The 15,830-nt window shown below is 40.3% G+C and overlaps 1 pseudogene; it reads right to left on the reverse strand.

Moving 5' to 3' along the window:
* Window positions 1-3,732: 3,732 nt before the first annotated feature.
* LOC102873733 lies at window positions 3,733-4,734 on the reverse strand (annotated as a pseudogene).
* Between the last annotated feature and the right edge of the window lie 11,096 nt (window positions 4,735-15,830).

Here is a 15,830-nt window from a genome sequence, read left to right on the forward strand (position 1 = left end):
TCCTCGCATAAAGATTTACAGATTTGAAAAACCCAGTGGAGAATTACTATGAGTCAAAACAGACTGAAGCCAGTGGGCTGTAGTGACAGAAGATTCATTTTCTCCAGTTTTGTCACTCACTAGTTGTATGATTTGGGGTAGACTGTCCAAGTGACCTATGCCTCCACCATGTTATCTTCAATGCTCATCTTGAAAATGAAGTTACTAAACGTCAAGCCTGCTTTCTTCCCACTGTTGCTTTAGCTGCACAGCAGACCGAAAAAAGGTGACTTGATCTTAGGGATAAGGAAACGACATTTAAGCCAAAACTTTTAGAAAATAGGAAGACAGTGAAGAACAGCTTATGAGAAAATTCCTGGGATAGACAGATTGTAACAAGGCTGGGAAACTCCAACCCCAAGGGGCCTGGAGGGCTGAGGGGCAGACAATAGGGTTGGTAACTGGGATGTGGGGCTGTCCTGGCTGCTTTCCACTAATTTTCTATGTTCTGTAAGCCATTCTGTTTAAGGTCCTAAAATAATCCTATGTTTATTTATCTGAACCCTGAGGTGGGCATTTCCCTGCTTATTTTTTCATTGTTCCCCTTTTTATGATCCTGGTATTAATCTGTTGAACTCTTCAAGTAACTTGTCCATTCCCAGCCAGTCAACATTTGCTGAAAATCTGTTTATATCATCCAGCTAAACAAGACAGAAAAAACCCAACAAACAGAAAATAAAGAGAAACCAAGGATATTGTCAGCATCACCTGCCACGAGCGTTACAGGGTTCCTACTGAAATTGAAGAGGAGTTCTTAGGGAGAGAGAAAAAGGTTTCAAGCCTGTTTCCCCTGGTGTGACAAAGCATAAACACAGCTAAATCCAAAGGGAAAGAACTGAGCAGGCTGGCACTGGCCTATCACTTAAAAAAAAACCACAAAACAACCCAAAGTTTTGCCTCAAATTCAGGAAGCTCTGTGCACAAGCAAAACAGTGGCACTGTCCTGAATTGAATAACTTGGGAGGAAGGTTTGGGAAATAGCAGTCAATAAAGATGTTGTCTGACTCAATGAAAGGTGAGCTTAGGCTTACAAACTTAACAATTGGCCTCACAACACAATTGAACAACTATTTAAAACAATATAATACTGGCATAAATCAAGCTGAAGATATCGAGCCTACTTAAAAATAGCTCCTCTGAAGGGAAATTGAAAAAAAAAAAAAAAGAAAGCAAGCTTTCATCAGAAGCATGATTTGCTTTATTATTTAAAATAACCACATCCATGCTACATAAAGGTCATTTAGGCACCTCACAATAATAACAACAGTATAATATGTGCTTCTGTGAATTTCTTTAGACTTGGAAAGCGAAATATAGAAGAAAGTGTAAGTAAATTTCCACAGTTTACTGAAGAAAGACGTACTTTTACAAGAGGACAGAACGAAATAGATGAATGTGACTTTCTAAGAATTGAATCCCTATTCACATAAAAAAACTTCGGGGGGATTGTATAACAATGAAAGAATTTTTTTTTTCAAAGAAAAATGTGAACTGGGGGAGAGGTGGGCAGGGAGGAAAATGTACAAGGAATGAATGGAAATCCAAGGTCTCTATAAACTTTCTCTATAAACTTTCATTAAAATCTCATTTTAAAAAAGTGAAAAGAACAAAAAACCCCCAACAAAACCAAAACCAAAATACTTCTCCAACAAGGTAAAAACGAAACCCACAGACTGGGACAAAATATTTGGCAATGACATATCTAATAAGGGACTTACAGCTAAAATTTATAGAGTATACCAGAACATGAACAAGAAAAAAGGTTAACAATCCAATCATGAAATGGGCAAAGGGTATGAACAGACACTTCACCAAAGAAGACACTCAGATGGCAAACAAACACATGAAGAAATGTTCAAAATCCCTAGCTCTAAGAGAGATGGGAAAAAAAATGACTATGAGATATCATCTCACCCCAGCAACAATAACAAAGTTCGACAGGCAGGACAGTAAACAACAAATGCTAATGAGATTGTAGAGAGATTTGAAATAGAAACACCACATGACCTAGTAATTCCATTACTGGGAATATGCCTAAAGAAACCAGAGCTATGACTCAAACAGATGTATGCATATCCATGTTTATTTCTGTGTTATTCACAATAGCAATCCAAGTGGTGCCCATCAAAAAATGAATGGATAGAAGAACTATGGTATATCCACACAATAGAATACTACACAGCACTGAAAAACAATGAAATAGTAAAACATTACACAATATGGGGGAGCCTTAAGGATATTATACTAAGTAAAATATATCAGTCACAAAAGGACAAATACTTCATAACACCATGTCTGTTATAAAATAACAGATATTCAAGGGTCTGGGAGAGAATGGGAAGAGAGCAGATAGATAATGAACACTGAATTAGAACAGATGAGGGAGAGAAATGTCCAAAAGGAATATATGATTATGCATTATATGCATGAGAACAGTCTGGAACAAGTGGTGCATTGATGGGTGGGTTTGTGGAGGGAGAGGGAGGAGGGAGAGAAAATGTTCAACAATGAATAAAATAAAAGCAAAACTTTTTTAAAAAAGAAATAAAGACATATTATTAACAATGATGAATACATTAACACCATTCAAAGAAGGCAGACCTTATGACCTATTACATTATCATCACATTTGGTTTGAGAAATATTTTTCATATGTTCTCATCAGCTTGGACTAAATGTTTTAAAAGTGGATCATATCTAGGAGCAATGCCAGGGGTTTCAAGATCAGAAATGCTAGCCCTAATTGTGAGATACAAATTTCAGTTATAAGATATGACTACACTATGACCAAATGTTTTTGGGTTTGAAGTGACTTATTTTTTCAAGACTTAACTAGAAGCTGTCAACAAAGGAACATATATCATGTAGTAGTAATCCCATAAGAAATGGCACAGTATATACTAGTTTTTATGTCTATGTTCTATTTATGCCCAAAAGAAATTTAAAATATTTTACTATAAAATGCACATTAGAAAGTTTGGCAATTGAAATGAAATCTTATGTAGAATGGAAGGAAATATCAGTTCCACAGATAAATATACTGATTGGGCATCACACATTGCTGGGAGGCTTCTGTCAGTCTAAACAAAGAAAAATGCAAGTTGCATAATTACCACAGACCTAAAGGCAACCTTTTTTCTGATACTAAATTCTAAAAGGAAAAAGATGCTTCCATTTTCCCCCCCTACTTGATTATGTATGCTGGGCAATTTACACTCAGTGAGGATTGTAGTAACCAGTTTTCTATTCTATGAAATCCTGATTCAGATGTAAACTCTAACCAAATTCACTGCCATCTAGTTAGTACTGATTCAATGACTACCCTTCATTGGGTTTCTGAGCATGCGTGGACTGCCAGGAGAACAACAGGTCTGTCCTGGAGAGGGTGAAACCAAGCTATTCCCTGGAGGCTAGGATTTTTTTTTTTTTAAGGAATTAAAATACCTTTTAATTTGTTTCAGATACTATTAAGGTTTAAAAAATGTTCAAAGTTTATAATTCCTAATAGGAAAACATCTGAATGAATAGCCTAATGACAAACCACTGTGAAGTATCTCGGCTGCATTTGGGATGATTTTCAAAGCACCCAGCTTTCTTGATGGAATCAGAGATACCCTGGTTTGTATTATTGCAACATCCATTGAGTGATTAGGTTGCTTTTCCATCAGCAAGGGTTTTATTTGTCAAAGGACATTATGCTTGACCTCCAAATTCGGATGACAATTTACTGATGAGATTCATAACCTTGGGATTACTCTGATATTTTGACACATTTGCTGGATTCTGGGCCACATCCTGGAAGGCCATCATAACTTCTGGATCCTGCATGGCTGCAAGAACCTCTGGGTCACTAAGAATCTCATTGAGGCAAGGCATTCCTGCCATTCCAGGCATGGCCCCTCCCATTCCAGGCATTCCTCCTGGAAAATTTCCAGGCATTCCTCCAGGAAAGCCACCTGGAAAAGCACCATATTGAGCTCCTGATTGTCGCCTGGCTTCTTCCTCCCTCTGGGCACCTTCATGTTCTTCCCGAGCCTTCTTAACTCTCTCTATCCTCTCTTTGATCTCTCGCTCTTCACGTTTTCTTTCATGCTTTCTCCGATGTTCTGCAATTTTCTGGGCCCGTGGTTGAACTTCTTTCAGCATGTCACTAGCATCTTCATCATAGTCCAGTTTACAAGCAAGGGCAAGATCATGTGCTGCTTCTTCCCAATGACCCAGAAGTCTGTGTGCTTTCTCACACCACTTTTACTGCTGAGCTAAATCGGGATTAAATTCAATGGCTCTGTCACAGTCTCGAATGGCAGCATTTGGCTTCTGTAATTTGATGAAGACACTGGCTCTCTTGGCATACAGAATGGCTAAGCGAGGATTCAGTTTGTTGATGGCATCTGTGAATAAGTCAATGGCTTTCTGCAGCTCACCTTCATTTAGGGCATCAATGGCAGCCACTTTCTTCTCATTGGCCTCATCCATCATCTCTTCCATTATCTCTACATTTTCATCTCCCATTTCCTGAGGGGCATCAGTGTCTGGTTCAATCACATCTTCATTATCAATTTCTAGATCACTTTCCTCACTTGATGGCTCATCTGTCTTTAAGTCTTCCTCTGGCTTCTTGCAATCCGGTTTTTGTTCCTTGGCATTTTCTTCTGATTTAGCTTTATGAGTAGCAGGAGGTATTTTACCACCCATGCAGCCAAGGCCTAGATCCTCCAGTAGCCCCTCGAAGTTGCCCCCACCATGAAGAGGGGGCTACTCTTGCTGCTCCCCCCAGCCCGCACAGCCCTGCTCGCCCAAGCCGCTGTGCAGCCCTCGCCTCAGCCCCTCACCAGCGGCCGCCCAGCTCCTGAGGCTAGGATTTTGAAGCTCCATCTCACATACTTTGGACACATAGCCAGAAGTGATTAGCCATTGGAGAAGAACATCATGGTTGGAAGGATGGAGGGACAAGCACAGGAGAGGAAGACTCAGGATGAGACGGATTGACTCAATGACTGGAGAAATGGGCGGAGGTCTGTTGGAGACAATGAGATTGGCTCAGAATAGAGAAGGGCTCAGAGCTAGTATCCATTGTGTAGCTAAGAGTCACAGGTGACTTGATGGCACATAGCAACATTAACAACAAATACTGGAGGAGACTGCTGGCTCATCTCTCACCGCAGAGAGGCAGAGTGAATCTGAACTGTTTAATACAATACCTAATTCCAATGTTCATGCTCTAGCTACATTTCTCAACTTTTTTTTTTTTTTGTATAGAGACTTTTCATGTTTCAATGCATCAGGAAATGGCTTAATGACTTGGCTGGAAATACAGAACCCCTTTTTGTATAGTTATTTCTTTTATGCACCCTTTACAGAATTTGAGGGCATTAACAAGAAAAAGTAACCCAGTAAATGAACTATAAGATTTATGAGGAAGCTACTCTTCAGAAAAACTAACGATAACCAAAAGGGCAATGTTTGTCCCAAGACAAAACTCAGAAGCAGGACAGGACAAGAAAGGGCCAATGGCACTGAAGAACCCAGGGAAGTAGAGAAAAGGATGCTTTTCTGTTGAGAAGATGGCAACAATTCTATGTGACTTGTTGAATGGAAAACCTATTTGCTCGGTAAATTTTGATCTAAGCTACAATTATAGGTAAAATTTCAGGTAAAATGAAGTAAGCATTTTCTCTGTATCTCACGCATCAAATGCTTCTATAAAACCTAGACAGACTGCATGAAGCAAACTATTTTACGACAGTGAAAAGTGAACAGTAGCAGATGGACTTGGAAAGAAGTTCAAAATCTAAAATGTCAGCAAACTGGCAGTAAGTTCCAAATTTCCCCCCCTTATCCCCTATCCTGAACTCAAGGGAACCCCAAACCCTTAAGTTACCTGAATCTGTGGTTGTTATGTACTGTCGAATCAGCACCAACTCCTAGATGACCCTCCAGTGAGGTTTCAGAGTAAATAAATCACACAGGAGGAGATTGCTAATCTTTTTCCCATGGAGCAGGTGGTAGATTCAAACAGAGTGCCTTTGTGTTGGCAGTGTACCTCCTTACTACTAGGCTACCAGAAGCTGAAACCAAGTTAATTGTTTGCTAAAACAAAATTACCAACATCTCCATAGGATTTAAGCATGACCTAAAACACTCAAGACTCAGTGAAATCACATGACTGGGTATAGTTAAGAAAAGATAAACTCATGGTGGAGTACTGGGGTCCTGGGATGCTTAGGGAAAGCAGAGATGAAGAGGAATTGGCAAAGAAAAATGAGAAACAACTGTCTTTTAAGCAGAAAAAGAACCCAAAGGAGTGATGGACCAAAGGCAAGGAAGAAATAATTTGGGGAAGGAGTGATGAACTGTGCCCAGTGCCTATGAGTAGCCATTAGAATTTTGCATAAATTAACTATGATTTTTTTCTTTTACTTCTTGTTGTTAGGGCCCATCAAGTTGAATTCGACTCACAGTGATTCTATGAACAGATCTGAATCCTGTCGTATCCTGTGCCATCCTCATCATCTCTGGCACACTTAAGCCCATTGCTGCAGTTACTTTCAGTCCACTTGCTTAAGGGTTATCTCCTTCACCATCCTTCCTCCTTCCTAAACATGGTGTCCCTCTCCAAGGAATAGCCTCTCCTCGCAACATGCCTGAAGTATGTGAGATAAAGCTTTATCAATTTTGTCTCCGAGGAGCGCTCTTGTTGAACCTTCTTCAAGACAGATCAGTTGTTCTTTTGGCAGTCCATAAGGTTGTCAGTACTCTTCTCCAACACCACAGTTTAAAGGCATCGATTCTACTGTCATCATGTTAGTTGTTTTTGATTCCTAAGCCAAAAGTAGTAGGTTCAAATCCAACAGAGGTGTCTCAGAAGAAAGACCTCACAACATGCTTCTGAAAAGCCACACCTTTGAAATCCATATGGCATGCACAGAGGGCCACCCCAAACTAGAATCGACTCAATGATGACCGGATATGTGGCTGGAGATACTGAAGATAGACACTATTTTAAAAGTTATTTCTAAAAAATTAACTTTTAACTCTAAAGTAATCCACAAATATGTTATCGTATAAACTAATAAAAATTAAGAACAAGAGAGACCAAGGTCCTCATCAAGCCCCATTCCCAAACCTAGCTCTCTATTATCCTTCTCAGAAGTAATCTGGCTGGTGTATTTCCTCACAGATCGTGTTCTTTACATTTACCAGCTAATAAAAGGAGTCCTGGTGATTTAGTCTCGACTATTGTTCTGGTAATCCAAAGATGTGTCTCTGGTGGTTGAAATTCACCAGTTGATCCTTGGGGAAAGGATGAGTAGTCTTCTCTCCTCTGGATATAATGGAAACTAGAGAGAGGGTTGCTCTTAAGTCTAAACTGAGTCTATGGCAATAGAGAAAAATTAAGATAATGTAGACTCTATTATTAGTATTCCTATGAATTTTTGAAAGCAATATAATATCCCCTTGTGTTGTTGTTGTTGTTGATTGCCATCAAGTCGAGCATGGCTCACAGTGTTCCTATGAACAAAAGACCTGAAGACTTTCTGTAACTATTGTCATTTCTCAAAGTTCATAGTTTCCAGAGGCATGTTGTTTAGGAAGTAGATGCCACTATATATAAAATTTTGAAACTTGCTTATCTTTGTGATGTATCTTCAGTGTATTTGGTTTTAATTTCTGCAAGATAATTACTAATGACCAGTGGCTTAAAACAACATACATTTTCTATCTCACTGTTTTTGTAATTCAGGAATGCAGAGATACTGTAGCTGGGTCCTCTGTAAGTTTGCAATCGAGGTGGAGTCTGCTCTGCATTCTTATTAGGAGGCCTGATTAGGGAGGTATGCTTTGTCGTGTGGCAATACAACTGTCACTCATGCTTCCCTGAACTTGCACCAGATATTATAGCAGGAAGATATCGGGCTCCTCTCACACCATCCCCTCGTAATCTCATGTGATACCTAAGCATCTGGCAGGATAAAATTTGCATCCAGAATCCTAATTGCAATATTATTGTATATTAAACAAATGTTGATGGAAACTCTATGAACAACAGATGGAGACCTTGCCCTCCCCTACACCATCCTTATAATTTGTACCGTGCTCAAGTTTGTTGTTGAAATTAAATTACTGTCAACCCATTTTCTTGAAGGTGTTCCTCTCTTTTCTTGATCTTTTGCTTTTCTGAATATGATGTCTTTTATTTTCAAGGGCTAGTGCCACTTAACAATGCATCCAAACTATGTGTGATGAAGTTCAGGCTGCTTTGAAGGAAATTGCAAAAATTAAGGCCCCATGAATAGATGGTATACCAATTGACATATTTCAGTTAATAGATGCTGCCCTGGACGTGCTCACCAAGTTGTGCCAAAAAATCTGGAGAACAACCACTTGGCCAACTGACTGGAAGAGATCTATATTTGCTCCCATTCCAAAGAAGGATGACCAAAAAGAGTGTGGAAACTATAGAACAATATCATTGATTTCACACGCAAGCAACATTCTACTGAAGATTATACCAAAACGACTGGGACAGCACATCAGCAGAGAACTGCCAGAAGTCCCAGTTTAGAAGGTTTAGAAGGGGTCATGGTACTAGGGATATTGTAGCTAATGTTAGATGGATCTTAGCTGAAAGCATGGAATACCAGAGGAATGTATATATGTGTTTCATTGACTATGCAAAGGCATTTGACTTTGTGGATCATAACAAACTGTGGCTGACTCTGAGAAGAATGGGAATCCCAGAACACTTGATTGTGCTAATGAGAAACCTATACTTGGACCAAGAGGCTGTCATCAGAGCAGAGCAAGGAAACACTGCATGGTTCAAAATTGGGAAGGGCGTACGCCAGGGATGCATCCTATCTCCATACCTCTTCAACCTATATGCAGAACAGATTATCCGGGAGGCTGGGCTCTATGAGGAGAAATGTGGGGTCAGGATTGGTGGACGATTTATCAACAATCTGCGTTATGCATATGACACAATCCTGCTTGCTGAAACTGAGGAGGACCTGAAGCACCTGCTGCAGAGTGTCAAGGACTGCAGCCTTCAATATGGCTTGAGGCTCAATGTCAAGAAGTCAAAGATTCTCACCACTGGACCAATTGGTAGCATCAGGATGGATGGTGAAGAGATTGAGATTGTTCACAGCTTTAGTTTGCTTGGCTCCACGGTCAACACTCTTGTTACCAGCAGCCAGGAAACTAAAAGATGTATTGCAATGGGAAAGTCTGCTGTTAGAGACCTCTCAAAAGTACTGAAGAGCGATGGTGTCTCTCTGGAGACTAAGGTGTGTCTGATATAGGCCATGGTCTTTATAATCACTTGTTATGTGCCAGAGAGTTGGACAATGACTAGAAAGGATAGGAGAATTGATGTCTTTGAGCTGTGGTGCTGGAGAAGAGTATTGAGGGTACCATGTACTGCTAGGAAAACAAACAGGTTCAACCTGGAGAGGGTTAAACCAGGCTGCTTCTTGGAGACAAGGATTCTGAGGCTTTGTCTGACATACTTTGGACATGTTGTAAGGAGGGACCGGTCCTTGGAGAGGGACATCATGCTTGGGAAGGTGGAGAGACAGCGCATGAGAGGAAAGCCCTCTATGAGGTGGATTGATTCAGTGACTGGGGTAATCAGAATTGGTGTATTGGAGACAGTACGATTGGCACCGGACAGAGCAGAGTTTAGGGCTGTTGTACATAGGGTCGCTATGAGTCGCAAGGGACTTGATGGCACTTAACAACAACAACAACAATAAGAATCACCCTGGCTACATTTTTTCCAAGACAGAGTTGCTTGGTTTTTGGACAGTTTATGACACATTAAACAAATACTGCAAAGCACCACTGTTATGAAACAGGTTTGACATGAGGGTTTGGGAGAAGAGGATAAGAGTGGATGGATAATGAACACTGCACTGGAACAGAAGAAGGAAAGAACTGTTTAAAAGAAATATATAATTAGGCATTATATGTACCACAACAGCTCCAAACAAGAGGTACATTGCAAAGAGGTCTAGGGAGAAAGGGAGAGGGAGGTAATTGTGAAAAAAATGAATGAATATTTTAAAAAAAATTAAAAAGTTAGCTGGGGGAGGGAGAGAGAAGGAAGGAGTGGGGTAAGAATGTGCAACAGTGAATAAATAAACATCTAACTTCTCTGTAAACTTACATTAAAATCACAATTAAAATAAAAAATTTTACTAGAAAAAATTCTTCACCAGTACTACAGTTTAAAGGCATCAATTCTTCTTTAGTCTTCTTTATTTATAAACTAATTTTCTGATGCAAAGCAACTGAAAATACCAAGGCATGGGTCTGATGCATCTTAGTCTTTAAATAAATAGTCGTACTCCTTAGCACTTTAAAGAACACTCGATTATGCTTGTGTGAAACCTATACCTAGACCAAGAAGCTGTTGTGCAAACAGAGCAAGGGAACACTACATATTTTAAAATTATGAAAGTTGTTTGTTAGGGCTGTATCCTTTCTGCATATCTATTTAATCTGTATGCTGAGCAAATTATTTTAGAAGCTGGACTCAATGAAGAAAAATGAAGCATCAATATTGGAGGGAGACTCATTAATAACCTTCCCTGTGCAGACAACACAACCTTGCCTGCTGAAAGTAAGGAGGACTTGAGGCATTCGCTTCAGAAGGTTAAACACTGAAATGTTCAATATGTGTTACATCGCAACATCAAGAAAACAATGATCCTTACCACTGGACAGATAGGCAACATCATGACAGATGTGAAAAGGATTAAGACTGTCAAGAACTTCATCTTGCTTGGTCCCAGCAGTCAGGAGATGAATTGCACTGGGAAGGTCTGTAAGTCAGGGACTTCTCCAAATTCTTGGAGAGTAATAACATCAGTTGCGGGCTGATGTCCCCCCGATTCAGGCCAAGGTCTTTTCCGTTACTTGCTATGCATCTGAAGACTGGGTAATGACTAAGGATGACAGAAGATGGATTGATGTCTTTGAAATGTGTTATTTGAGAAGAGTGCTGAATATCCCATGGACTGTCAAAAGAACAAAAATATGTCTTGGAGAAGGTACTAGAGAGCTCTTTGGAGGCAAAGATGAGGAAGTTTCATCATGTACACTTTGGGAATGTTACTAGGTGAGGATATTCATTGGAGAGGGACATCATGCTTGGGAAGGTGGAAGCACAGCTTAAAAGAGGAAGACTGTTAACGAAGTGGGTTGACATGGTTACTTTGGCAATGGCCTTGAGTGTGCAAGAGATTTTTTTAAAATTATTTTTTGTGCATGTACCATCAAATCAGATCTGACAGGTACAGGAGGAAATTGTCCCTCCTTTTCCGGCAGAGCATCTGGTGGATTCAAACCGTGTACCTTTGCAGTTGCAGTACAGTTTCTTGCCACTAGGCCACCAGAGCTCCCTCAGTGTGCAAGAGATTTTAAGAGTGGCACAATATAGGACAGTGTTCAGATTGCTTTTACATAGGGTTGCTATGAGTCATATTTATCACGACAGCATCTAACGATAACAAGAAGCACTTTAAAGAGGTCTCTGTTGGCAGATTTAGTCAATGCAATATTTATTTTGATTTTTTTTTAAATTGACGCTACTAAGGGTGTTGATTTTGGATCCTCGTGAAATGAAATTACTACATCAATCCATTTAGTTGAGGATCTTCTTCTCCTTCAGTAATCCTTCACTTTTCCCAGCATGATGTCCTTATTTAGGGAATGACCTTTCCTAATATGTATGTGAAAAGAAGTCTTACTATCTTTGCCTCTCCAGAGCACTTGGGCTTCACTTTCCAAGGCAATTTTGCTCATTCTTCTAATGATGCATGGTATTTTCAATATTTGTCACTAATATTACCACTTAAAGGTATTAATTCTTTAGCCTCTCTATTCACTATCCAACTTTCACACGCTTATGAAGCAATTGAAAATACTATGGCTTGGGGCAGGCACACCCTAGTCTTTTAAGTGACATCCTTATTCATGAGCATATGAAGGTGGTCCTTGGCAGCAGATTTGCCCAACGCAATCCATTACTTGACCTTACCCCCCACCCCCACTGCTTCTATAGGTATTGATTTTAGCTCCAAATAAAATAGAATTCTTGAAAACATCAATCTTTTCTAAATTTATCATGATACTCTAGTAATCCAGTTGTGAAGATTTTTGCTTTTTTTTTTTTACATTGAAGTTTAAGTAGTGTTCTAGGTGTGCACATTTGTTAAACTGGTTGAATCGTGCATCTGAGACTTGTGCATTTTACCTTAAAAATCTTGTAAGCAAATATTGACTTCTAGTTAATAAGAAGCATAATGAAGCACTTATAGGTTAAGTACTGACGTCTGCAACTCACTGCGATGTGCTTAAACAGAACCATCATGGGTTGATGGATGGATGAAAAGTGCAAAGATGGGTATATAGCTAATGAAGCAATAGAACAGGATGTTAATTATAGAAGCTAAATGGTAGATTCCTAGGTGGCCACTATTCAACCTGACCACCTTATCTGTATGTTTAAAAATATGTATGTAAAAAAATTGGGAGTAAATACTTTTTCTCATTTGCACAGTCTTTTGATATATGCTGTGTTCCAGTATGTGGCCAGTAACTCAATAACTTTATCTCCAAAGAAAGGCACTGCCCTTGCCTGCCATTTGTTCACTAGTGGTGAATTAAAAGCATCCTTGTTTGTTTCTATTCTAAGATCCTGATAATTAACACTGCTGGGAGCATGATGTCACAGCACCCAGTGTTATCTAGTGCCAGCAAGTAGTCAGACACAGGCTTCAATCTTCGTGGTGGGTTGGCTCATTATCAAAAAAGAAGGACGCAAACCTACCACAGTTACACTCAAAAGAGGAAATGAAAGGGCAGTGGCTTTAAATTGCAAAATGAATCACAAACCAACTGGCTCAATCTGCTTTCCATTTGCTCAAAGCCAAGGTTTGGAATATTACTCCTGAGCCCAGGCATTGCTTTTTTTTTGCTTGTAAGATGTGTCCTATCTCCATACTTTTTCAACCTGTATGCAGAACTGATTATCCAGGAGGCTGGGCTCTCTGAGGAGAAATGTGGCATCAGGATTGGTGGAAGATCCATCAACAATCTGCGTTATGCAGATGACACAACCCTGCTTGCTGAAAATGAGGAGGACCTGAAGTGCTTGTTGCAGAGGGTCAAGGACTGCAGCCTTCAATATGGATTGAGACTCAATATCAAGAAAAGATTCTCACCACTGGGCCAACTGACAGCATCAGGATGGATGGTGAAGAGCTTTAGTTTGTTTGTCTCCACAGTCAACACTATTGGCACTAGCAGACAGGAAACTAAAAGATGTATTGCGATGGGAAAGTCTGCTGTTAGGGACCTCTCCAAAGTACTAAAGAGCAATGGTATCACTCTGGAGACTAAGGTGCATCTGATACAGGCCATGGTCTTTGCAATCACTTGTTATGCATCAGAGAGTTGGACAATGACTAGGGAGCATAGAAGGACAATTGATGCCTTTGACCTGTGGGCCTGGAGAAGAGTACTGAATGTACCATGGACTGCTAAGAAAATAAACATGTTCATCGTGGAGAGGGTTAAATCAGGCTGCTCTTTGGAGGCAAGGATTCTGAGGCTTCTTTGGACATGTTGTAAGGAAGGACCAGTCCTTGGAGAGGGACATCATGCTTGGGAGGGTGGAGGAACAGCGCAGGAGGTGAAGGCCCTGCCCTCTATGAGGTGGATTGATTTAGTGACAGGGCTAATTGGGGTTGGTGTGTCTGAGACAGTGCAATTGGCACAGGACAGAGGAGAGTTTAGGGATGTTGTGCACAGGGTCACTGTGAGTCGCTATCGACTCAATGGCACATAACAACAAGAAGATTAATAATAGATAAGGATAACTTGAACTGAAATGGAGAGTGGCCCTGTGTTCTGAAATCCTAGATCATCCAGTGTACTCTTGCTCTAGTTGATAGTAGTCAGTTTCCAGGGATGGATGGAAAAGCAATTTTCATAACTCCTTTCCTTTGATATTATAATCCTCTTTGTTCAACCTAATTAAAATTCCAAACTTTCTAGTCTTGTTTGCTTTGTCACAGACTGTACTTCTTTTCGTAATGGTGGAATTCTTTTAGGTATCTGTTTCAAAGATGAATGTTGTTGTTGTTGTTAAGTGCCATCGAGTTGTACACAACTCATAGTGACCCTATGAATGGAAGACCTGAACATTGTTCATAGAGTTTCTGGAAGCAAGTAATTTCGGAAGTGGATGCCACTCCTGTTTCCAAGTTTGTTTTAATCGGGAAGCTCCACCAAACACTGTCCACCATGGGTAACCATTATCACATTCGACACATAAGTATCACTGTGTTTAGCATCACAGCCAACAGCTTCTGCAGAGCCAGCTCCAGTAGATGACTTTCAAATTGGTCTCCAGCACCATGCCGCCTACCCTCATGGGTTTTTATATAGAAGGCCTTATCACAGATGCCTCACTTCCCTTAGGGAATCAATACCCTACTGCTCACCCATTCCAGCCAACAGCTTCTGTAGAGCCAGTTTGTATAAAAATAACTAGATGCCCTCTTCTTCCATCTCTTGCTCAGGCCTGACTATAAACAATGAGATTGGAAGATATATCAAAAGGGAACGATATATATTGTGAACATCTATATAGCCTTTTGTCTTAGTTTTGGCTATTTCTCCAAAGTCAAAAACACTAACTGGTGTAATGTGTAATATATTGAACTCCTAACTGCAAGGTCAGTAGTTCAAACTCAACAGCTGCTCTTTCAGAGAAAAATGAGCAATCTCCTCTTATAAAGATTTACAGTATCAGAAAGCCAATGAAGGGTCACTGTGAGTCATGACTGACTCGGCAGCAGAGGGTAATAAACAAAAGGAAATGCTTGCCCAGATTTTAGAACCCCACTAAAAGGTTATATAATTCCTTCTGTGACCCAGTCTATAGACAGTCTACAGACAGTGAGAAGATGCGGAATGTTGGATGAGAGTATAATTTTAGAAGGAGTTAGTGGAGAGCTATGTCCTAGAATCTCCCCACTCCAACTTTACCTTGAGTGAGACACCCTCACAGAGAGATTTGCCTGTGTTCCCAAATGTTTGGAGAGCATGGCGCTTTGACTTGTACCTGGAAGAATTTACAGCCAAGGGCTGGCTGGAGCTGCTCTAATACAGAGGGAAAGTGAAAGCTATGGTGAGCCTAGCCAAAATTTTTATAATCTCGAGTGGGAAAAATGTGAATATTTCCAAGAGATGAGAGTGGGCACGGCAGTAGGTGGCCAGAGTGAATGGTCACAGAGCTATACTCAAGTGGTCTATCTGATACGATGACCTCAGGGAAAGTTATCCTGGGTGTGAACTCAGAAACAGGAGATGAAGGAACAATTGTGGGCAGCTGGAGGTACTTGCTGACGTCAGAGCATGAGAGGTTCTGTCAGGGGGAATTCAAACAACTCAAAAAACCAAAAAGAGCTAGTAACTCTGCTCCCTTTGGAGAGAGCTGACGCTCGCTTACAGGGGTGAAGCAGTGTGACTGGGGAAAGCTAACAAAGAGAGGAAGACAGACCTTCCTTCTCTCAGTAAGAATCCAAACTCAGGTCTAGTGGAGAATGAGGAAGAGAGGAGTTAGTTTTAAACAGAATGAGACTTTGAAGTTTTGCCTTTGATCAGATTGAACTTTTAAAGTCACCAAAATGAGACTGTGTGGCAGTACCTGCAGGTGTTAAGGGACATTTTCAAAGTTGCTCAGGGTGTGAAATGTGAAAGACAGTGAGAAGAAT

The sequence above is a fragment of the Elephantulus edwardii genome, unplaced genomic scaffold (genome assembly GCF_000299155.1).
Source record: "Elephantulus edwardii isolate Elephantulus edwardi_28Jun2011 unplaced genomic scaffold, EleEdw1.0 scaffold00031, whole genome shotgun sequence".
In the NCBI taxonomy this organism is placed as follows: Eukaryota; Metazoa; Chordata; class Mammalia; order Macroscelidea; family Macroscelididae; genus Elephantulus; species Elephantulus edwardii.